This window comes from Pseudorasbora parva, chromosome 13, assembly GCF_024679245.1.
Source record: "Pseudorasbora parva isolate DD20220531a chromosome 13, ASM2467924v1, whole genome shotgun sequence".
NCBI classification, from domain to species: domain Eukaryota; kingdom Metazoa; phylum Chordata; class Actinopteri; order Cypriniformes; family Gobionidae; genus Pseudorasbora; species Pseudorasbora parva.
Window position 1 is genome coordinate 37,046,487 of NC_090184.1, and position 23,787 is coordinate 37,070,273.

A 23,787-nucleotide genomic window follows, 5' to 3' on the forward strand; every position below is an offset into this window, starting at 1 on the left:
GTAGATGTTATGTTTGAAAACATTTACGCCGTTGTATTCAGGAATGAACTCATAGTTCTGGTTGTAGTTTTGTTGATTGATGTCTTTCTAATGAGGCTGAATAAACCCTCAGGATTGTATTGAAGGATATATTGCTGTCTATGTTCATGCTGATGTGACAGTCATGTGGGCTGAAATGAACTTTAGAGGGATCTGTAGGTGCGTTCACGCCATGTTGTAATTACCATAACGATTCTGAACTGTAAAAAGCCTTCACATGCTTAAACTTGTAATTTACAACGGGTAAACTCGTAATTTTCTGAGAGCTATGACTTGTACCACGTGGCCGCTGTACCACATGACCACTGCAGATTTAAGGTGTGTTTGATCCATCAAATGTTGCTGTCATTGTATATTGTGTACCAAGTATCGAGGTCTCTGTGTTTGGGTAGGTACCACGTTACTTCTATTATGGTGTCTACAAAATATTGATTGTATTGTTTACATACATTTCTAAGTAGAGCATACACTTTAAAATATGGTTTGAATACTTTTTTGTTTGTAAAGCATACACTTTTAAAGTATGGTTTAATTCAGTGTTATGTGTGTAGAAATTACTCAACAAACTTTTACTGGCCAAGTTAATGTTAACTTTAATTCCTTATGAGAAATGTACTTAAAGGATTAGTTCACTTCAAGTGGTTTTTGATAATGATTTCACTTTACTTTAGTTAGTGTGTAATGTTGCTGTTTTGAGCATAAACAACATCTGCAAAGTTACAATGCTCAATGTTCAAAGCAAAAGGAGATATTTTCTGTTAAAGGGAACTACAGCAATGGCTGGTATGGGCTACAGCGAGCTTATTCACAGGCTTATTGTCATCACTAACCCTAAAATTGACATAAACCCTGCCCCTGGGAACATGCAAAGGGGGTTAGGCCATGTTGAAGAGTTGTTGTAGTAGAACACATTTAGGAGTCTGCTCAAACTGTCACATCCGTCTATTCACATTTATTGCAATACAGTACGTAACACAAATGCAATAGCCTGTCATAAAAGCAAGATGACAACATAAGTTATAACCACAATTAAACTAAACTATACGTGGTATATCGTCATGCAGCAGATATTCTCTGGCTCTGTGCATCGTACAACAGTTCCCACACAAGTGATTTATAGATTATCATGACAGAATATGCTAATCAATGACTTGAAGATAGTTAACCCCACATCAGATAAATAAAATTGTCAACTAACCATCAACTAGAAACATCGTTTTGCATTCTACGTGTTGTAGAAATAATTTTTAAAGAAAACATTCCAGGATTTTCCTCCACAACAGGTTGAAGGTCCAAATATATGACCCTTATTCCTCAGCTAGGATCGTGCCGAGCTGCATTGAATCTGAAATTTGGACCTTTTATGTAGGTCATAAAAGAAAATTATGTACATTTTACATGCTTTTTTCAGTGTATGCTTTTTTCAGTTACTTTAAAATTGTTTGTCTTTTTTGTGCAGCCATTTTAGGGCTATTGAGTTACTTAGGGGCTAAGATCACTTTGCAACATCTTTGTAGTTTAATTTATGGTTCATATTATAGGCTAATGAAGAAGTATTTTGTTGGTAATGACTTGGATTTGCTCTGCCGTGTTCATCGCTTTTTAATTTTCACTAGGAATCTGGAATCAAACAGAATTGTTCAGATATTCATCAGCATAACCCATGAGAGTTTTGCATTTCAGCACAAGTTTAAAATGTTTTGAGGCCATGAATAAATAATTAGATAATGCAAATAGATGTTCTGAACTAGCATAAGACCTGTTTGACTTCCTTTTAGCTCCCTTCAGAAAGTTTTAGGAATACCTCCAGTACAATGAAAAGCAAAGAAAACATCTGAAATATTTAGTTGGATGTGTGTTTTTGTTTGTTGCTTCACTTTGGTTGGGAATATTTGGTAAAAAATTGCCCAGCAAATGTCTGTTGGCCTCAAAGCAATCCTTCTTGCAACTTTGCCATGGATTAAACATCCCAGACATGGCTCTGAATGGTGACAATCTTTGTGAAGAACATAATCCTTGTGATATATCAAGATGGACATAATCTCCTTTAGTCAGATATTAGGACAAACATTCATAATTTCCTCCATCTTGTTCCAGATGGACAAGCCCATGTTTTATGCGGCATTTAGGCCTGTTGCTGTTTCATTTGGTTGGTGCCGCTGATGACTGCCCGGCCATTGTTACAGCAAAGCATCATATTGTACTGCTTTTGTTCGTGAAATACATTTGGCAACATTCTGTTTTGGACTTTTATCCATTTAATTTGCTGGCATGAGGACTGGCTGTGTTCCAAACACACAATGTGAGGGATGTACTCAATTATGATAAACATTTCTGCTGTAACAAACAAGCTCTTTCAATGCAGGGCTGTATTATTTATGGTATAAGCCTGATAGCTTATCTGATGGTAACCTCCTGTTATCCTTTGTTTAAAGCTGAAGTGTGCATTTTTTCTCCTTTCTCAGCTTAATTTGCAGAGATTATAACTACAAGTAAACCACTTGTAGGTTTATTCCCCTAAAAAGTGTCAACTCTGTCTCTCTGTGGCTAATAAAACATTGTTTTTAAAAGCGTCATAATGGTCATAAGCCTAAGCAGATTGTTGAGACCATTGCTGCCAATAGTTTATATGATCTACTGAGGATTACAATGCTTTTGGGAAATGCAGCCCAGGCTTGACACAGCAACAATGACACCGGCGAATAGGAGAGTATTGTTGTTGTTTTGTTTTACAATTTTGTTTTATAAAATCAGTGACGTGCTGAAATAACACACTTTGAGCCCTATTATACACCTGGCGCAACGGCAGGTGTGACACTAGTGTTTTTTTTTCTAGTTTCAGCACAATGTAGTTCTTAGGCGACAGCAACAGAAAAAGGTTAATTTTTCAGGAAAATGTTTTTATTGCAATACTCTTTCTTTATTTTACTTAAAAGACTTGAAAACCCTTCCTTAAACTTAAAACTTTACCTAAAAAACCCTTGTACACATTCGCAGTGTATTGTATAATATAAAATAAATATATATGATTTACAGTGGCACCTCAGAGATGTACAGTAGCATTTAAGTATGAAATTGAATAAATAAATGTAGGCTTAAATTAAAACTACATAGTCTTCAATATACAACATTTATTAAAAGCTACTGTATTATAAGGTCTTTTTTTTAAATTAAAATCATTTTAGAGGTGAACTGTCCCTTTAAGTACAAGCGGTTTACTAGGCTGCTGCTGTCAATTGAAGACCTGCTCACATCTCATATATAGACGCACGCAATTTTACTTTGACTTTAGACATAACCGACTGTGTTTATATGTTAACCTTGTGTGTATTTGGCAGTATTAGCACAGTAAGACTGTCCAGTAATCACGTGTGTTTGACGGACGTTTAGTGTGCGCGCTCAATGCAAAACAATGCATGCATTGAACAGTCCGTGCCTTTGCCGGTTAAACATTTCATTTCAATAAAATGTTTAAACGGCAAGGCTTTAAAACGTGGCTAACACCCCTTAACTTTAGTGCATATGATTGGATATTTGCTCAAATCAGTGCATAGACTAACAGGCACACTGAGAAAGAGCTGAAATAAACTGAGAGGAATATTTCAAATGGAGGGAAATGGAAATAATTAATAATATGCAAAACCGGAAAAAAAACGCAATTCACCAGCACCAATATATACTGGTGAATTGCGTTTTTTCCCGGTATTTGAAAAAAGTATTTGTGATCACTTTTGAACCATTTAATTTTGATTTCAAACTTTTAAACTGTATAGAGGTCTTAAAGGTGCAGTATTTAAAAAATGTATTAGATCTAATTGTATTAGAATGGAAATGGTTCAATACAAATATAGAAGTATAAAAAGTGTTAAATATGAATATGAATGTGACAGTAAATCACAGATACACTTTGAATGTGTTTTTGTTTAATATAAATTGGAACCATTACTCCAGGCTAGTTAAAAATGTTCCCTCAAATTTCACAGTTATGCCTTGGGAAAGCTGGATGTTCAGACCTTTTATTAGTAGTGGGAAATCCCACTTTAGTCATAATTGGTAATTGAGGGTAGTCAGCTGAGTCTTTATTTAGCCCATAGACTAGGGAACGACACTCCCCTAATTGCATAGTATTAAAATAATGAATTATTATTGAGATTTATCAGGAGGGAAGATTAAACAATAGAGCTATCTCATAGCATTAAGGCTATATTTTAGGACTACAGCTGATGTCTGTTTTATAGTATGGCAAATCACTTTAAGATACACTGTAATGGCTTAATAACTGCTTTTGAAAGGATTAGACATCCAAATATGAACTGAATAGTTATGTTATGTGGTTATTTAAATATCTTATGCCATCAAAAAGTGTTTAACAGAACTTGTAATTTTTTTTTTTTTGTTAATCAAATTTTCATGTTTAAAATCCCTTGTTCATCATGTTCAATAGGACAAACTGTTAACATGTAATGCCCTTTACGGCAGGTCCTTCATCACTTTAATCATTCTTACTCAGTGTATTTATAACAAGCCATGTGTCCCTCCTTGTCTCTGGCAGTTACAGCTGAGCTGTGGTTTACATCTTGGTCCCAATGAAAGTTTAAGTGACACAAAGTTGACCTTTACCAAATCCTGAATGGCTGCCATTAAAGCAAAGAACATTTTAGAAAAGGGCAGCTGTAAAATGCATCAGAATCAGGAGTAAGTGGGCGAAACAGGCTCTAAATCCTGGACCCAGATGATAAGGTCATTGTTAGAGATTTGCAGAGATACTCTTGTGACGTTTTTGTCTTTTCATTTTGAATTGTTTCAGAGATGTACTGGAACCATATTTGGCCCCATTTTATGAATTATAATGAGTTTTTTCTTTGTTTTTTACCAGATGAAAAATCTTTGACATGTGAGACATAATAAATATATGTGGGCATATTGCATTTGATGTCACAATTCCTTTGAATGTGAACTTGGCACAGCTGGTTGTCATATATCCGCCTGAATTTTCTGACCTCACATGCTTTACAGAAGTGCCTTTGTGTTGCTAACAGCAGCTGTCCAAATCCCAGCTCTCCATCATGTTAGTACGATGTTTAGACTAGAACTCGCTTTATGATTCTTTATGATGCTCATTTTATTATCACAACCATTTTGGAGAAGCAACTTTGAAACTTTAACTTGTGAAGCTACTAGCTACTCATCATGTTCAAGTAACAAATTAGCCTTATGAAAAAGTTTTGTTTTGTTTTCAATGTGACAAAACAGAGTTGTAATATTTGGACTAATTGGTCCCAGCGGTGTTTCAAAGCGAATGTAACACCCAAAAGGTTTCACAAAGTTATTCAAAAATATGTACAGTTGCGGGGCCTTATTCCAGTATATAGTTGAGTATTTAGGCTTGTTAGGTGTTTATTCTATCACAACCATTAGCAACTAGCAGTCACTTATTATTTGGTGAGGCAAACTGCTTAGACTGTGTCTTTAGCACTAGTATGAATAGCTAGTGGTTATTAAGGGGCAATCAAGTCTTACTTTTAGTATCAAATTAGACCAATCTATTTTTTTTTTTATAACTGACTTAAAACAGTTATGAAAAAAATATGTCATGACTAAGTTGTAAGACTTGTCTTAGCAGTTTATGCAACCTGCCTAAAATATAATGTGTCCATTTACATCAACCGCTTAGACAAGTCTTACAAGTTAGTCGTCTTTTTTTTCCCTATAAGACAAAGTCATTTATCAACACTGATTACCCCTAAATAATTTCTACACTGTAAAAAATGAGCAGTTAACTTAAAAAAGTGAGGAAACCTAGCCTGACAAGCCAGACCCACATCAAGATGTTTGGTCTGGAAACCCAACACTGACAGGGCTCAATCCGAGGGGCAGGATAAACGGTTGTCTTTCAAACTCTCTCTGCACGCGATAGGATAGCGCTACACCAACCAGAGCAACGAAGGTGAAACAGAGCTTGTTGATAGATTAAACATTCGCCGTATCCGGTCGGCTAAACTCCGAACACATCTTCCCTTTTTAAGAATGACTTCAGTGCCGTTCTTTTACACAAAAAAAGCTTAAAAGCTTAACTCCAAGTCTTCCAGAATCGCAGTCAAAGCTGATTCGAAAGACCGCCGCCGTTCGCCAGTTTCTGTGTTTACTAGAAGCACGCAAACGCAACTCGGCCGTCGTCTTTATGGCCCCGCCCGCTGACTCTATAGACGATGTGATTGGCCCGTCCAGATTGAGAGGAATACAGCTCAGAAGGGTATTGAGAGTTTCTAGACGACACTTGCGGGCAGATTAAATTTGCTGCCGCTAGGGTGCGTCTAGATTTCTAGGCTAGAGGAAACCTGTTGCCTTACCATTTTTAGCCTGGTTTCACAGACAGAGCTTAGACTAAGCCAAGATTAGGCCTCAGATCAATTAAGGCATTTAAGTATTTTTCATAAACGTGCCTTGGAAAAAAAAATGCTGCTATGCATATTGAGACAAAACAATGGAAGTGACATCTCTTAAGATATGTCATTGCATGTTCCTTTCAGTTAAAACTGCTCAAACATGCATTTTAGTCTAGGACTATCTTAAACTTTGTCCGTGAAGCCGGAGGATTAAGAAATACACTTCATGTGTAATTGAAAAAAATAAGTTATATGAACTTGACAATTCCACATAAAGTTTACCACATATTTACTTACTTAACAATTTAAGGCAACAGGTTTCCTCCATTTGTTTAAAGTTCAGTCAGCTGATCACTTTTTACAGTGTAGTTGGTCAGAATAGTTCTTAAGACAATTTCTTAACTTAGCAGCTATATTTATGCAACTAGGCCTAGCGACAATGACAAATTGGTTGATGTTGTTTCTTTTTGACGTCACGGTTTTAGCGTCACTTCTTTTACTTTGTTTTCTCATAATGATGCTAAACAGCTAAAACAGCAAATGTTACAGTAAACATGTCATATATGAACAGTCCAGTCTGCCCTATGCACATTATATGTCTGGGCGTCCAGACAGCTTTCAGACACTGATCATTTGATGTCCTTTATTGCTGTAGTGCAATACGAGCCCTTGAGAGTGGGTTTTTATGTGGCATGAAGTAAAGCAAATGCACATTGTGAGCTGAGCTTTTTATCTCCACTGAACCACAGATTGCTGAAGCGTTGTAATTGTTGCTAGGATGTCCAGTGGCCAGAGCATTTATTGCCGTGGAAACGTTGTTTTACCCATCCCCCTTTCTGGATTGATGTGTGTTTTTACTTGTTTCTCTTTTTAACTCATCATTTGAAACAGATGTCACAAAAGCTGCTGTTTTTCATGCGATAAGCAAACACTATGTATTGGGGGACTGGTTTTAAGTTGTTTTTTGGATACATGGCTCAGTATGCCAATTATTAATTACAATTTCCAGATTATTTACAATACCTGGCATCCAGATTACTATAGTAAATATGTACTAATCCCTCAGAATCCCTCACCATTACTTATATACTTAGTTATACACTTATTAAAGCAAATTAAGTATTTATGAGTGTCATTGAATCATTCATCCAAACCGTTTATATATATAATTAATTTAGATTAAACAAATTGGCTACTGCAATTTGCATTATGTTAATTACGGTGTTATTTTGTTTAGTTGTCTGGTCAGAATCGTGATCTCTGTTTGAAGCTAATAAATCCAGAATTGTGCTGCTCTAGCTCTTATAATGAAGTCTAGCAGTGATGCATACAGTATTTATTCAATGGTATTGGTTGTGTGACTTTTAATATTATTTGAACCAGTCCAAAAAAGAGGCAGATATATTTAAAGGGTTCAGCCAAAAATGAAATAAGACCTACGTTCATCTTCGGAACACAGTTTGAGATATTTTATATTTAGTCCAAGAGCGTATGGAAGTGTATGCACACTATACTGTCCATGTCCAGAAAGGGAATAAAAACATCATCAAAGTAGTCCATATGTGTTCTGAAGATGAACGGAGGTCTTACGGGTGTGGAACGACATTAGGGTGAGTCATTAATGACATACATTTCATTTTTGGGTGAACTAACCCCTTTAAGCGGATTATAACTTATAACTAAGTGATCGGACTCCATATTATTTTTACTAGACATAATTGTTTGAAATAAAATGTATACTTTTGTGTAAATCGGGCAGATTTTTGCAGTTGTACCCATTTTAAAATTAAAAGCAGCTTTCCATTGTAAATTATATTTGGTGTCATTTGAAGCATGTACAGATATAAACTTTTAAGGTGAGCATTTTTTTTGATAAAACTGTGTATTTAGATATATTATCAGTTAGTATTATCTGTCAAAATGTAAGTGTTTTCATTTTTTCCCCAGCTTAATTTGCTGTATGTTAGATATTTATGATTGATTTCCTTAGACATTAACATTGCGTTGTTTGCTTAAGCATCCCGTGCGTGTGTGTGCGTGCGTGCGTGCGTGCGTGCGTGTGTGCGTGTGCGTGTGTGTGTGCGTGGGTGCATTTTTGCAATTCTGTTTCAACTGCCAATTTCAAGTAGTCAAATTCAGTAAAACCGTTAAAAAAAATATTTAAAAAATATTTATTTTTTTGACTGCTTGTTAATAAAGACATTATAAAGCCATCCAAAGCCACTGTAAAAGTGTGCACTGTGTATTGGAACTGTTTCACTGGGAGATTAAAGTGTCAGAGCCCAGACAGGCCTTCCCATAACACACTCCCTTGAGCCTGCCTTCTGATTGGCTGACATTCCAGAGGAATTCAGATTTCCAAAGGGGGTTCGTTTCCCCAAAAGATGGTGGTGTAGAATAAGAGAGAGAGAGAGAATGCCGTTACTAGGCCCCTAACTGCTCATGAAAATGGAAAAAAATAACCACTGTCCCTCTTGTTCTCTCCCCATCCACCCCCTCTTTTATTCTCCTTTCTTTCCAATAGTGGGAGGCTTAGCTTGCTGCACAATGTGGCAGGCCTGAGCGCCGTGTTAGAATTCTTGTGGTAATCTCCACCACCGTGTGGAGGCCGAAGCAGCACACAGATGGTTGTAAAAGGCATGTTTTTTGTATTTCTCGATAAGGAGCTGAGATAGTGGCGGACACATCATTGAGTCCTGCTGCTTGAGTGTCGTCCTTTCTGTTTCTTATTATTCTCTTCATAGGACGGTGTGACCTGCTTCAGAAACTGGCCTATTTATAAGATGTCCCCTGTGGGCAACCAAGGTGAGAAGGAGCTGTATTTGGGCTCCAAAAAGATGTGAAGTAGGGCCCAGTGTCTTTTAAACAGCATGCTGTACGCTTCAGGCTCAAACAGGAAGTGTGGGACATCTGAGGCTCCATCCCAAATGGTGCACTAAGCCCACACTATGGTTATGTAATCTCACATCGGTTGTTGGGGAGTAGTCGGAATTATAAAATGGATCATTCTATGATCTTGTGGACTTAGTTGGAACAGGTCAAACTAGATGTTCTGCATTTTCAGAAAAGATAGGCAATCGTTTTTACTTTTTCCTTCTAAAGGAAAAAAATGCTGTTAGAAGAAAAAAAAATCACTAATACCTTATTTAATGAAAGTGATATGTGAAATATGCCTTCCAGCTATCCGTTTGAATGTGTTAATCCATCTTACAGAGTCACATTCCTGATCTTTGAAATGCGCCACAGAAAAGCTTTAAACAGCCAGTAAACTTGTGTGGAAACATGGGAATTATTCTCTGGCAGGCAGAACTCTGAATCCGAGGGTGTATATTAGCTCTGTCAGCAATTAACTTTTTTTATGATGCAGGCCTTGCTGTTTTAGGATCGGCTGATGAACAAATGGATCCTGTTCCCATTCTGTTTTCCATTTTTTCCAATGTTATTCCCTTTGCCTTTCTCTTTCTCCATGATCTCCCATGTTACCCACCCATTTTTTGTCCGGATGTTGTTTTACTCTAAAGTAAGGGTATTCCAAGCCTGGCTTTGAACTATAAAAGCTGTGGTGCTTCAGAGATGGCTGATATAGTGCCTCTATTGATCCTGTCTCCTAGCAACCTCTGACAACAGCTGAGCAAAGGATAGCGCTCCGAAATCACAAACAAGACTTTCTTGTGCAAAGTTAAATATAGGCTTGCCCTGGCCTTGAGCATTCTGCGAGATTTGCTCTGTGTATCTTGTAGAACTTGTGTAGATGGAAACTGGTATTTTTAAGATGACTTGTTTTTGTGTAATTTAAATAATTGCAGTCATAGTCATTGCTATTTTGTTTGAGATTAGTTTTCATAATTTGCTGTCACTCATTGGTACACAGAGTACCATCTATTATGCGCTATCAGTACCAGGATTTTTTTTTGTGCATATCAGCATCTATTATAATCTCTTCCATCACTGCTTTATATGACACTCTTACTAGACAAAGGCTGGTAGTCACGCAAGCCAACGCCTTTGCTATCACATTACGCTTGGTCCATTATTGTGGCTTAATCTGGCCAAGACTAGTCAAGACATCTTGAAGTGTATGACCAATATGACCAACATTTACTCTTGTATTTGCATTAGCAGGAACAAACTGCATTTTTCTGTCTAATTTGAACTAAAGCAGCACAATTTATAATACAATTGAGGTCAGGTTTTATTCCTGATTTGAAATATGTTTTTTTAAATGCAACTTCGACAAAATTGTGTCTTTCCACAGTCAAGTAAATAGGAGCTAGTCTAGTTTCTAGACATTTATTGATATAAATCTATATGTTTTTATGCTAATTTATATAATTCTATGTATAATATAATCATTACATATATAATCATGTACATATAATCATTATATGCTAGCTTTGTATAATATATACAGTGCCTTGCGAAAGTATTCAGCCCCCTTGAACTTTGCGAACTTTTGCCACATTTTAGGCTTCAAACATAAAGATATAAAACTGTAATTTTTTTTGTGAAGAATCAACAACAAGTGGGACACAATCATGAAGTGGAATGAAATTTATTGGATATTTCAAACTTTTTTAACAAATCAAAAACTGAAAAATTGGGCGTGCAAAATTATTCGGCCCCTTTACTTTCAGTGCAGCAAACTCTTTCCAGAAGTTCAGTGAGGATCTCTGAATGATCCAATGTTGACCTAAATGACTAATGATGATAAATAGAATCCACCTGTGTGTAATCAAGTCTCCGTATAAATGCACCTGCACTGTGATAGTCTCAGAGGTCCGTTTAAAGCGCAGAGAGCATCATAAAGAACAAGGAACACACCAGGCAGGTCCGAGATACTGTTGTGGAGAAGTTTAAAGTCGGATTTGGATACAAAAAGATTTCCCAAACTTTAAACATCCCAAGAAGCACTGTGCAAGCGATAATATTGAAATGGAAGGAGTATCAGACCACTGCAAATCTACCAAGACCTGGCCGTCCCTCTAAACTTTCAGCTCATACAAGGAGAAGACTGATCAGAGATGCAGCCAAGAGGCCCATGATCACTCTGGATGAACAGCAGAGATCTACAGCTGAGGTGGGAGACTCTGTCCAAAGGACAACAATCAGTCGTATACTGCACAAATCTGGCCTTTATGGAAGAGTGGCAAGAAGAAAGCCATTTCTTAAAGATATCCATAAAAAGTGTCGTTTAAAGTTTGCCACAAGCCACCTGGGAGACACACCAAACTTGTGGAAGAAGGTGCTCTGGTCAGATGAAACCAAAATTAAACTTTTTGGCAACAATGCAAAACGTTATGTTTAGCGTAAAAGCAACACAGCTCATCACCCTGAACACACCATCCCCACTGTCAAACATGGTGGTGGCAGCATCATTGTACTGAGCCAAATACAGGACCATTCTGGAAGAAAACCTGATGGAGTCTGCAAAAGACCTGAGACTGGGACGGAGATTTGTCTTCCAACAAGACAATGATCCAAAACATAAAGCAGAATCTACAATGGAATGGTTAAAAAATAAACATATCCAGGTGTTAGAATGGCCAAGTCAAAGTCCAGACCTGAATCCAATCGTGGAAAGAACAGAAAACTGCTCTTCACAAACACTCTCCATCCAACCTCACTGAGCTCCAGCTGTTCTGCAAAAAGGAATGGGCAATAATTTGATACTTTTTTTTTGCAAAAACTGAAAGAGACCTATTTAGTTCCACTTCATGATTGTGTCCCACTTGTTGTTGATTCATCACAGAAAATTAGTTTTATATCTTTATGTTTGAAGCCTGAAATGTGGCAAAACGTTGCAAAGTTCAAGGGGGGCGAATACGTTCGCAAGGCACTGTATATACATGTATGTGTGTGTATTTAAATATACATAAAAATTATACACAGTACACACATATATTATGTAAACAAACTTTTATTTTGGATGTGATTAATCGCGATTAATAATTTGTCAGCCCTAATGTCCTAATATGGAATTTGTTTATATAAATCTATAATTATTTTTATATAAATTCATAATAAATACATTTTATGTAAAACAGTTCTCATTTTAATTACAAGGTTTGCAGACTTTCTGTGATTAATCTGAATGCAATTTATTTTCAACAATTTGTATTTCAGTTCTTAAATCGTGACTTAATGCCAACGGCAGAGAAGCCCTGGCTCTGTTTATTGCCGGGGTTTAATGCAGACCCTGGCAGAGACTGTGGAGTTGTTGGAACAAGCAGGTGTTTGGCATATTTTATCCATGGCTCTTTGATGGCATGGAGTCCATTGTGCTAGACGTTCATTAACATACCAAAGCAAAAGAGAAATGCCAAAGTCCAATTAATTAACTGAGCAATGCAGCCGAGATGTTCTGCAGGATGCTTATCGGCAGCTGAGCACAGATATTTGACAATATTTTGACTGCTGCAGTGGAATTGCTTTTACTCGTCTGAAAATGCAGCATCATCCACTATCCAGAGGTTATAAATACCTTACATGGCCCATTTTATAGATCATAATTTAGAGTGCTCATGCTCAGCATAATCTGCCCTGGTTGCCCTAGGGAATAGACCCCTGTAGACAGAAGTGGACCACTTATGCACCTCTTTGATGTATTTCCTGTTTGAAGTAACATCACACCTGATCTTAATGTAATAACACTGCTTCTATTTGAGATTGTGTATGTGCCCGCTAGCATGATGATGATAGGCCCTCCGGTTTTAGATTAGACTGAAGGACAGTAGACAGCATGCCAGAAAGTGCTGAGATTCTTGAGTCTGTTCTGCTCGGGTCTAGACAGTATTAAATTTAGTTCTCAGGGTTATATGAGAGTCCATGTGTGGCACTAACAGTTATGTCTACACTTTGGAAAGCAGAAACGAGTCTTCAGTCAAACTATTTTTATACTGCCTTTGTATGTTCCTGTTGATCAGCTGCTTTTAGAAAGTTTTTGGATTCACCTTCATTTAGAGATGCTAGAAGTGCAGAAACGATGCTCTTCACTTTTACTGTGTAATGATTTTGGAAGATTTTGATTCTGCAATATAACACGTAATTGAATCTTGAGTCACAGTATGGCAATTTTGGTTGCATTGCGATAGACTCTAGTTTACTGGAATGCTGACATTCAATAATTAATGTTTGTAATGACTTTCTACTGGACAGAAGTAACATGCCAGAAACAAGTGGGTGGTCTGTTGACATTCTTACACCTTTTTATATTTGAAGCAAAAAGTGTTTTAGACCATCAATTCAAAATTGTGTTGCAACACAGAAATTTTGATTATCACAGTGGATAAAACCCTTTGAGAACATCTGTCTCGCGTATGATTAAGGTCTACTGAACATGTAGAATAAACTAGATTTAAATTAGGTCAAACCATAAATGTGCTACATGTGAGATCCCATGAGTTCAAGAGATCGTTGCTGGAACTGAACCCGAAAGTAAATTACTTCAAGTGCAAAGAAATCAGAACAACATGTTGCTGGTCTTCAGCAGCCATCATAGTTTAGCTCTGTTGTTCTTCTCTGTAATTGAGATAATTGCAAAACATGGAGGAAACAATTCCTGCTTGGGTAAAATTATTGTGGCCATGATTGTCTTGAACATGTGATTAGTTTTGGTCTTAATGCATTTTTCAATCCAGTGCCATTTCATCTGCTTTATGTACTTAAAAGCACATTAACTTGCTGTTTGCCTGTTCTTAATGGGTTGCTTCACCCATAAAGGCCAAATTAACAAGTTGGCTGTTGGATTTATAATTTTATAAAAGATAATGACTCATGTTCACACTGTCCCTACAGACATAGACATGGTGATTGAACATGTTAAGTCGGGTGAAAACAAACCCTGACCAACAGCAACAGACACTGACAGGGGTAAGATGCTGATACAACAACCCAACAAAGGTGTTTTTGCCGTTTGTCTGTGCGGTGTGAAATGGCCTTAAATGAAAATGATGTGCTTTCCTTTAGATTAGGGTTCAGTTCTCACTATTAACTCACTATTTACTGTGATTTTTGCCTTCTCATAATTACTGCTTATTAATAGTTAGCAAGGAAGTTGTTAATATTAGGTATTGTGTAAGACAGAAGGATGTGCTTTATAGGTACTAATAAACAGCCAATATCCTAGTAATATGCACTAGTGAAAATTAGACCCTAAACTAAAGTGTTAACAAAATATTTTGCTGTGTCTGAGAAACTCATCATTCATTGAAAATGAAGTTTTGTGAACCATTTGATGCTTTTAGTATCAAACAGCCATTTTACTTTCATTGCATCTGAAAGTGACAAAAAGTACCATGGTAAGCAATACTACTTGAACAACTGATGGAATATGTTCGGAATATATTTTTAAATTTCACACAAGGGCTGCATTGTCTTCCCAGAGATTGTGTAATTCCCAGAGATAAATGAACATCAGATATGTAACTCTGGTCCGTATAAACAGAGATGGAACGTGTGAAATCCCTGAGGCTGTTTCTGCTGGTGCTGGTGATGGTTCAAACTGCTGTTTTTTTCTGTCCGGATAGAGATTCATGAGCTTGTTGACTGTTGATGCAGGAAATACGGCATGACTGCCTGGGATTCAGGGAGTTTGATGTTAATGGTGTCTGGTGGCCGAGGGCCTCTTTCTTTCCAGGGGATGGCCAGATGTTGTAAGAGCACTGGAGAGCTTACGAGTGGCAAATACCCAAGAGCATCAGTAAACTACTAGGCCCCATGTAACTCAGTGATTGAAGTCCTGTCTCAGGGATTAGGATGCAAGGATGCACAGTATCTGGTGCTTTGTCAGCACTTTCTTGTAAATTGGAGGAGCATTATAGTAATAAGCTCCTAATGCGGGATGCTCCGCCATTTGCTGGTAAGTGTTTGGTTTTGTCCAGTAATTTTTATTGTAAAGTGTAAAATTTGTGGTGTGTAATAGACTTATAAAACAAGGAGGAGATGTTTTGTCTGCTGTCGGGTTTTTTCCTCCAATGTAAATTTCCATTCCAGTTCCATATGAAGACCCATTTGAGTGGGTGATTTGTTTACTCTGTAATTAGTCAGTCTGTTTCCACCAATTTCACCAATTCAGGCCAATGTGCAGACTGAACATGATAGATAGGCAGTAGTGCATTTACAGGCAAATTAACCAATCACAGCACGACTGGAAGCATCTGTATTTTGCCATTTCTCCCCTCATATTCATACAGGAGAAGTCTTATTATAACACAGTGAAGTCAAAGAAAGGGGTAAAATAGCCACTGCCTCCTTCTGAAAATTGATCTGATGTTGTACAGTGTTTACTTTATTAAACTAAGTGTTTTATACACCATATAGCTCATTCATCTGCATTCAAAAGTTCGGACACAGCTATGTTGTGTTGTGACCAAGAATGTTACACAAACCAAATCTTATTTTTGAGCTCTGATCACTCATTTACTAACTTCATGACCACCCATCCACCCATCCACCCATCCATTCCATCCATCCATCCATCCATCCATCCATCCATCCATCCATCCATCCATCCATCCATCCATCCATCCATCCATCCATCCATCCATCCATCCATCCATCTATCCATCCATCCATCCATCCATCCATCCATCCAGAATATCCCCTGTATTAAATGTTTATATAAATATTCATGTTACTGCACTGAAGTTAAAACAAAGAAAACAAAGTTCATGTGAGGTTCCAAAATATGTTTGTATGTTGCTTGGTTTTCCATTGGCCTCTTGCTTTCCTGTTTTTCCCATGTTTGTCAGGCTGTGGTGTAGTTTAGCTTCTCTCCAGAGCTTTGCAATAACTATGCAGATCATGTGAGTTTTTTTAATGATTGCAAAAATAACACAGCCAAACAACAATACTAATGGAGTACTTTCAGACTCTCAAATGGAAAGGACTAGATGTAACTGAAAATGTTTCTTACTAAACTTGGCATTGTTGCAATAATTGCACAATGATTTAGACTCATTCTAAGTCTCATTGAAGGCAATAAACAGTCTAGGCCAGTGTGTCCAAAACACTGTTTTTTTGGCAGACTTCATCTCGTTTAATGTGTTTGTTCTTCTTGTCTTCAGTGCTTCATTAATTGGTCACATCATCACAGAAAGAACGTCATTATATGGCCGGGTGTTCAATGATTGATGATTTTGGCCGTTGTCTCTTAGATAACATTCTAGCAAAACTCCAAATACCAGCAAAAAATCAAGGACCTTTCTGCGCTACTTCCCAAATAAGTACCTAACATGCCATTCAGTAAACTCTTTACACCCACAAAGGCTAAACTCTGACTCTAATATTATTAAAGTGGCCAAGAGCATTATGTGTATAAAATAGTGCCCAAAGAGCTGTTTGTCTGTTGCACACTAACAGAAGAGAAAAGTGGTTTCAGAGTAAGAGCAAGTTATTACGTTTTGTCTCAGATGTAAGCATTTTGTGGTGTTGAGCTGTGGCGGTCATGAGTTCCTGTCCACAGCTTGAGGTCCTTCCGACTGTCCTCATTCTGTGGTCACAGCGTGAGAGCTGTGGTTTGTCTAGGTGTGTTCCATCACTCCAGCAGACATTGTTTGTTTGGACATTTATTTTTCCACTTGTACTTTTCTGTTTGCTCTTGTGGATTGTACACATTGATTCATACTATTACTTTCTGCTGTCGGTTCCTTTGTTATGTTATTACTGGGTTGAATTGGAAGACCATTCCATCCATCCATCTTCATGGTTGTGTTTGTCTGTCTATCATTATATCTGTCTGTCTGCCACTATGTCTATCTATCTATCGTTATGTCTGTCTGTCTATCTTTATGTCTGTCTGTCTATCATTATGTCTGTCTGTCCCTGTCTATCGTTATGTCTGTCTGTCTATCTTTATGTCTATCATGTCTGTCTGTCTGTCTGTCGTTATGTCTGTTATGTCTATCAGTTTCTCTGCCGTTATGTCTGTCTTTCGTTATGTCTGTCTGTCATTATGTCTGACTGTCAGTGTCTATCATTATGGGTATATGTCTCTGTCTGTCTGTCTGTCTGTCTGTCTGTCTGTCTGTCTTTATGCCTGTCTGTCTATCAGTCTCTGCCAATATGTCTGTCTGTTAGTCTGCCTATCATTGTTTGTCTGTCTGTCGTCTGTCTGTCTATCTATCATGTCAGTCTGTACATGCCCGGGACTTTCTTGAGGTTTAGGGTCGCTCACTGTTTAGGGCCAAATAGTATTCCAATTTACTCTGTTTGTCTTTTGCGTCTGTCCATTGTTTAAGGTATTTTTATTTTTGTTTTAATGATTTGGTTTGATGATTTTGGTCTGTCTATCGTTTTGTCTTTCTGTATATCGTTCTATTCAATCTTGGTGCAATATCCATCTATCTGTATATCTCTGCATCTTTTCATTCTGTCTGTCTGTCTGTCTGAATATCTCTATATCTGTCTAGTGTTTAGTCTGTCAATCTTAATGTTTAATATCCATCTATCTGTATTATTTATGTCTGTCATTAATGATTGAAGGAATGCTCTATTGTACTGCACCCAGCTCTGTTATTATTACCACTTTGGTCCAGAGGGGGGCACTGCATGTAAACATTTTTCCCTTCAAATCTTTGAAGAAGGCCCGAGGCCAAGGATCTGAAGTCATGTCTTGATTGCATTTAGCTGCTGCACACTGTTCAGTCGGCTCCCTGAAGTCAGTCTGATATTTACAGCAGTGCATTTCCTGTGCTCTGAGGCTAAATGGCTGTTTGGCGTGTAGAGCTGTATACCTCCTGAGGTTAGTGCTATTAAACGGCTAGCAGAGTAGAGGTGAAGATTTCAGAGTTTGGTGAATAAAGCAAGAAGTAATTGAGTAATCGTATGATTAATTTGGTCAAGGTCATTTTCAAAAAACTAAACACATTAATCGTATTACTTCTTGCTTTCTTAAATAATGTCTTATTGTCCACAATTAATCAGAGCATGTTATTCTAAAGAATGAATTGTATTTGTTTTCATAAATTATATTTAAAATGTAACAAATGTCTAGAAATAACATGGATGAATACTGTCTTAAAAAGTCATGTAGTATGACATTTTCTAGTTATGTCAGCTCAAAACAAAGATTAATTATTTTTAATCTTCTGCTGTAATATTAACCACTGACTCTTTACATCATCATCCTTTGGAAGTGTTTACAAAGATAATTTTCTTTTGCAGAGCATAAAACAGCATCTTCTCAATATGTACACAATAGGGGCCAGCAGCCAGCTACAGCGTTTGAGGGCGTGTCAAGTTTTTCATGGACGGACAATGTAGAGCATAGTTTAACCATACTTGCATTTGTTATTCTTTCTTTTTCGGGCAACAAAAGGAGAGTTAAAAACAAAAAATTCCCACTCGGGCTCATCCATATAATGGCAGTGAATAACGACCAGCATCAAGCTTTTAAAAAAAGTACAAAAGTATCTACTACATGTTGCATATTCCAAGTTAAAAAAAGACTCATTAAAATCTCATCAAGAAGTTATTTATTTCCAGTACAAGGGTGTGTGCGCAGAGCAAAATATGAATGAAAATTATAGCTAGCATTCATGATCCAATCCTTTCCTACATGAATTCCTGCTGATGAATCTTGGCTGGATTACGTCATTATGTGTGAGGTCTGTAAGAAGACCTCACATTATTTATAGGGGAAAGTTGTGTCCTGTATTAGATTCTCCTCAGAAGCTCACTCCGCTTTCAATCATTTTTGTCATGAGTGACAAATTAAAACCATGAGACAATTTCATACAGACTTTATATCGACAGTAACTTGGCTAACATTGAATGTCATAGGTAGTTCAAGACTTTGTGACATTAGTTACTAAAAGTTTGGTTCCACTGTTTCGCTTCTTTTATATCCCTGGAGAGATAAACGTTTCATTTGATGTTTTCATGCAAAGCAGGCAGCATCAGTACACAGTGGTGTCCATCACTCAGAGACAGCTCAACTTAATGGCCCTCCTCTATACTCTCCTTTAGCTTGACTCCAAGGCTCAGGTGGCATGTAGCAAATGCACTATGGGTAATAATATCAGACCTCTTATTACCCACATTTATTGCAGCGCAGACCTCTTCTGAGCCGAGCCGAGCAGACAGATTTACGCCAGCCTCTCCATCTCATCCTCTCGTCCTCTCGATGAGAAAGTTCACACGGGGGTCGAGTGTCTGAGCGTCAGGAGAGAATGAAAGTGGCTCCTGCCGCCTCCCCCGGCTCCTTCCATTACTCACTCACCCTCCTACAAAGACCCAGCATGCAACAGACCTGCTCTCTTCCCCCTCAGTGGAGAAATATTCTGTCACCGAGCTGCCAGTACGTCAACCTCCCCATCCATTAGCTCCCTCTCACCAAGAGACACTTCGTATAAAGACTCTTACTGTCTTTAGCACTTCTGCTATTCAATTATTCCCTCTAATCTTTTAACTTTGTAGTTTTAAGTATGTCTACTCTCGATGTTTAAAGTTCGGAGAAGCTCTGACGATGGCAGGTAATGCTGAACTTTTTTGCTTGTCATTTTGCTGTTGAAGTAATGAAAGTTTGAGTAAAGTTTTAAAGGGATAATTCACCCCAAAATAATTCAAAAATTCACCTGTCATTATTTCTCACACTCATGTTGTTTTAAACCCATATGTTGTTCATGCTGTGTTCAAAATACTCTCTTTCTAGGCTGTTAAGCTACAGAAAGGTCAACAAAAAAAAACTATAATGAAAGTGGCCCATTGTATGACCATTGGCCATATAAACCAATGCTGGTTGATGCCATTGATATCAATCTCTGCATCTGTGATATTTGAGAGGTACATTATGCAATTGTTATTGCATAAGGACTTAAATTTCTGTCTTTTCTTTACACAAAATTTTCACAAGACAGTGAGCGAGTTGTTTATAGTTTCTTTTGTAAAGCTTGGCAGCTCATGATTACTATTGTATATGCTTTTGTTGTTTAGAAGAAAGCAGTGTGACACTTTTTTTGTATTCAAGCAAGAACAACATACAGGTTTGGAACAACATACTGTAAGGTTGAGTAAATAATGACATGACTTTCTGTTCATCAAAGAATCCTAAAAAAAAAAAAAAAAAAACAGTTTGCTGTTTCCACAAATATATTTCTGAAGGATCATGTGACACTGAGGACTAGTTATGCCATCAGAGGAATAAATTACTTTTTAGAATGTATTCAAATAAAAAATCAGTTATTTGAAATTGTAACAATATTACTGTTTTTACTGTATAAGATAAGAGACTTCTTTCAATAACAAATAAAATCTTGCTGACTCCAAACTTTTGAATGCTTTTGTAGTTGGCATATTCAGTCATTAGGTGTTTACAGTATTGAAAATAAACTTAAAATAGGGAATGGGTCATTTTATGAGGTTTCTGAGGTTTATCTGAAGCTGGATATTCTGACCTGGTAACATAATATACAGCATGGTGGATTGTTATATACATACAGTATTTAAATAACTATTATATATATATATATATATATATATATATATATATATATATATATATATATATATATATATATATATATATATATATATATATATTACACACACACACACATAATAATTATACCCAGTACACACATATATATTATGTATAATTATGTATATATATTGTTTAGTCAGTTACCTTTTTGTGATAGGCACATATAAAACGTTTTGAAAATAGTTTCCATCTGTGTCTAAGAGGTTGTTGACATTTGTTTCTCAGAAACAAGCATTTCATCAGGAAGGTGAGATGTTCTTGTGAGACTCGTAAATCTCATTATATCACCGGCTGGTGTTGTAGTAGAGGTCATAGGGGTCAAATGCCTTGTCAGAGCACTGCAAACATATTAATGTATTAGGTTTTTAACTGAGGGTGTGTGAAGGGATAAACCTCCTGTTCGATCTTCAGTGTTGTCAGTCTGTATGCAGAGATCCTTATAGCTAATAAATCCATGCAAAATTTTAGCCATGCAATATTTAACATGAACGTGGCATATACATTTTTTTTGTGAGAAAGTCCAAAATGTAAGTTATTTTTTATTTCTTTAATGCACAGAAATGAATGCATAGTTTTAAAGCATGCACAAATTCTGACTTTAAGTCACTAGTTTCTGTACAAACCAGTGTATAACGATCAAAAATGTTAAGCTCCAACAAGTTAAAAATAAAAGCTTTTGTTAACTAATTTTACAGTATTTTTGGTAATGTATTAATTAACATAAACTATCAGTATTTATTCATCTTTGTTAAAGTTAATTAATAAAAAACTAGTTTGTTACCTTTGGTCCATTAAATAATATTAACAGACAAAAAAATTTATTTTAATAATGTATTAGTATATTAGTAATTAGTAAGTACATTAATATTTACTAAGAGTAATAAATGCTTTAGATATACTTTTCATTGTTAGCTTATGCTAGCTAATGTTAACTAATGTAAGCAAGTGAAAACTTAGTGTAAACTGTTTTTAATAAAGTGTTTTATGTCATTTTTTGAAGTTTGACAGATGTGTCAGCACTTTTTGGAAAGAGCTCCAAGATTAAAACCTAAAACTTCTCTATTGGAGTTTCACAGAAGGTTTGGAAGAATGTGAGGGTGAGTAGACCGAATTTTCACTTTTGGGGTGACCTATTCTTGTAATGTAATTTACATATATAAATATAGTATTTTTTGAGCAGCTCAAGACATGCTTACACTGTGATTTACACCTCACTGTAGTTTTCATTCCTAAATCACAGAGGTTATTTGTGGGGAGGAGTTGGCTCTTTTCCTACCCCCTTCTTTTCCCCTTTTCTCTTGGAACTCTCCACCATGTCATTTCAAGAGCAGTCCTGACTTGCAGAATCAGATGCAGCAATCTGTAGAAATGCAATCTCTACTGGCAGTGATTCAGTCCAACAGGAGCTTTTGAAGTGAATAGTTCCATCAGTTTTTGAAGTCAATCATTCTAAAGGCTGTGAGACGCAGAGAGCATGTCAGGGGCAGTGAGGAGAGTTTTGGGGAGGAAATGGTACTACTACAGATTTCTGGGCCGGTCCAGGCACAGACAGCATGTTCTGTCACGGAGCCGCTGCCGCAGCGCTATCAAGGGTGAATTCATTTTTCTCTGTCTATCTTAGATAAAAACAGTTCTTTGCTGTGGTGCCATAGTACTCTTATGCATTTGTGACATTTTTCATTGTCTGATCATATTGACTTAATATCCATTGATAATAGAATTCGCCCTCAAGAGAGATGGAAATTGAAAGTGCACCGAGGAAATGACAGAAATGTTTAACTGATTATAGTTTTTAATCAGAATGGAGTGTGCATTTGGTGTCTGAGCACAATGGTGCTCAGGTTTCAGATATTCCTATTCTCTTTGCTCTGTGCTTAAAGTTTTGGAGCATGTCGTGACGCTCTTTTGTCAAATCAAGTGAATGTGCAGGTAACTTTTGAGGAGACGGGACTTTTTTGATGTTCCATAAAAATGTCCTCTCCAGAGGGTCCTCAAATTGCTATACAAACTGTATTTTGATAATACCATTAATAAAATGGTAGAAGACTTTTGAAGACTTCTGAAGACTTTTCTAATCCGAAAGGCCTTTATGTGTTGCTTGTTTTTATTATTCTATAGTTTTACTTGTTTTTATTCATTTTTATTATTTTCTCATGTAGCACTTTAAGATTCTTCGGAATGAAAAGTGCGTCATTAATAAAATCTATTATTATTATTATAATTATTATTATTAATATTAATACACTTTAATGATCGATAACAAGGCATACACTAATCAAATGTTGCTTAAATGTTTTATTAAACAGGAAGTTATGCAATTGATACGACTGAACTGCAAAACATATTTGGACAGTTATAGTGTATTTCTTCTGGAAAACAATACAAAATGCTGATAATGATGAGAATTATATTGTAGTTTAACTGTTAAATAATAACTGATTAATCATTTGATATTGGTTTCACTAATGCAAACCTGTCCTGGCCTTGTGCTTTGAGTGATTTTATAGTAAGATTATTGTCTTATTGAAAGTATTCATATTTTAAAATATATATAAGGAACTGGGCTCCAGAAAAAACAGGAGGGATTCTAAATTTCTGTTTTATGTCATCTTGTTTACCTTGATGTGACATTATGTGATCATTGTGATCATATCTTTTTTAGCTTATTAACCATTAAAGATTTGTAACCGTCAGTGTCAATGTTTCCAAACTCTTCCCTCTAGGACCACCCTCAAGATCAAACATTTTCACAAAATGTTGCCTAATATTAAAACACATATAACATTAGGGTTATCACCTTCAGTATGGCAAAATAAGGGACACCCATTTAGGCGCCTCAACCTATCTCTGTTACTCTGAGTCTTTTGCCCTGCACAGACTTGG

The 23,787-nt window shown here is 36.6% G+C and overlaps 1 protein-coding gene across 3 annotated transcripts in view; it reads left to right on the forward strand.

Moving 5' to 3' along the window:
- Nucleotides 1-23,787, forward strand: part of dab2ipa (DAB2 interacting protein a) — a 122,330-nt gene that overhangs the window by 6,520 nt on the left and 92,023 nt on the right. The window lies entirely within an intron of this gene.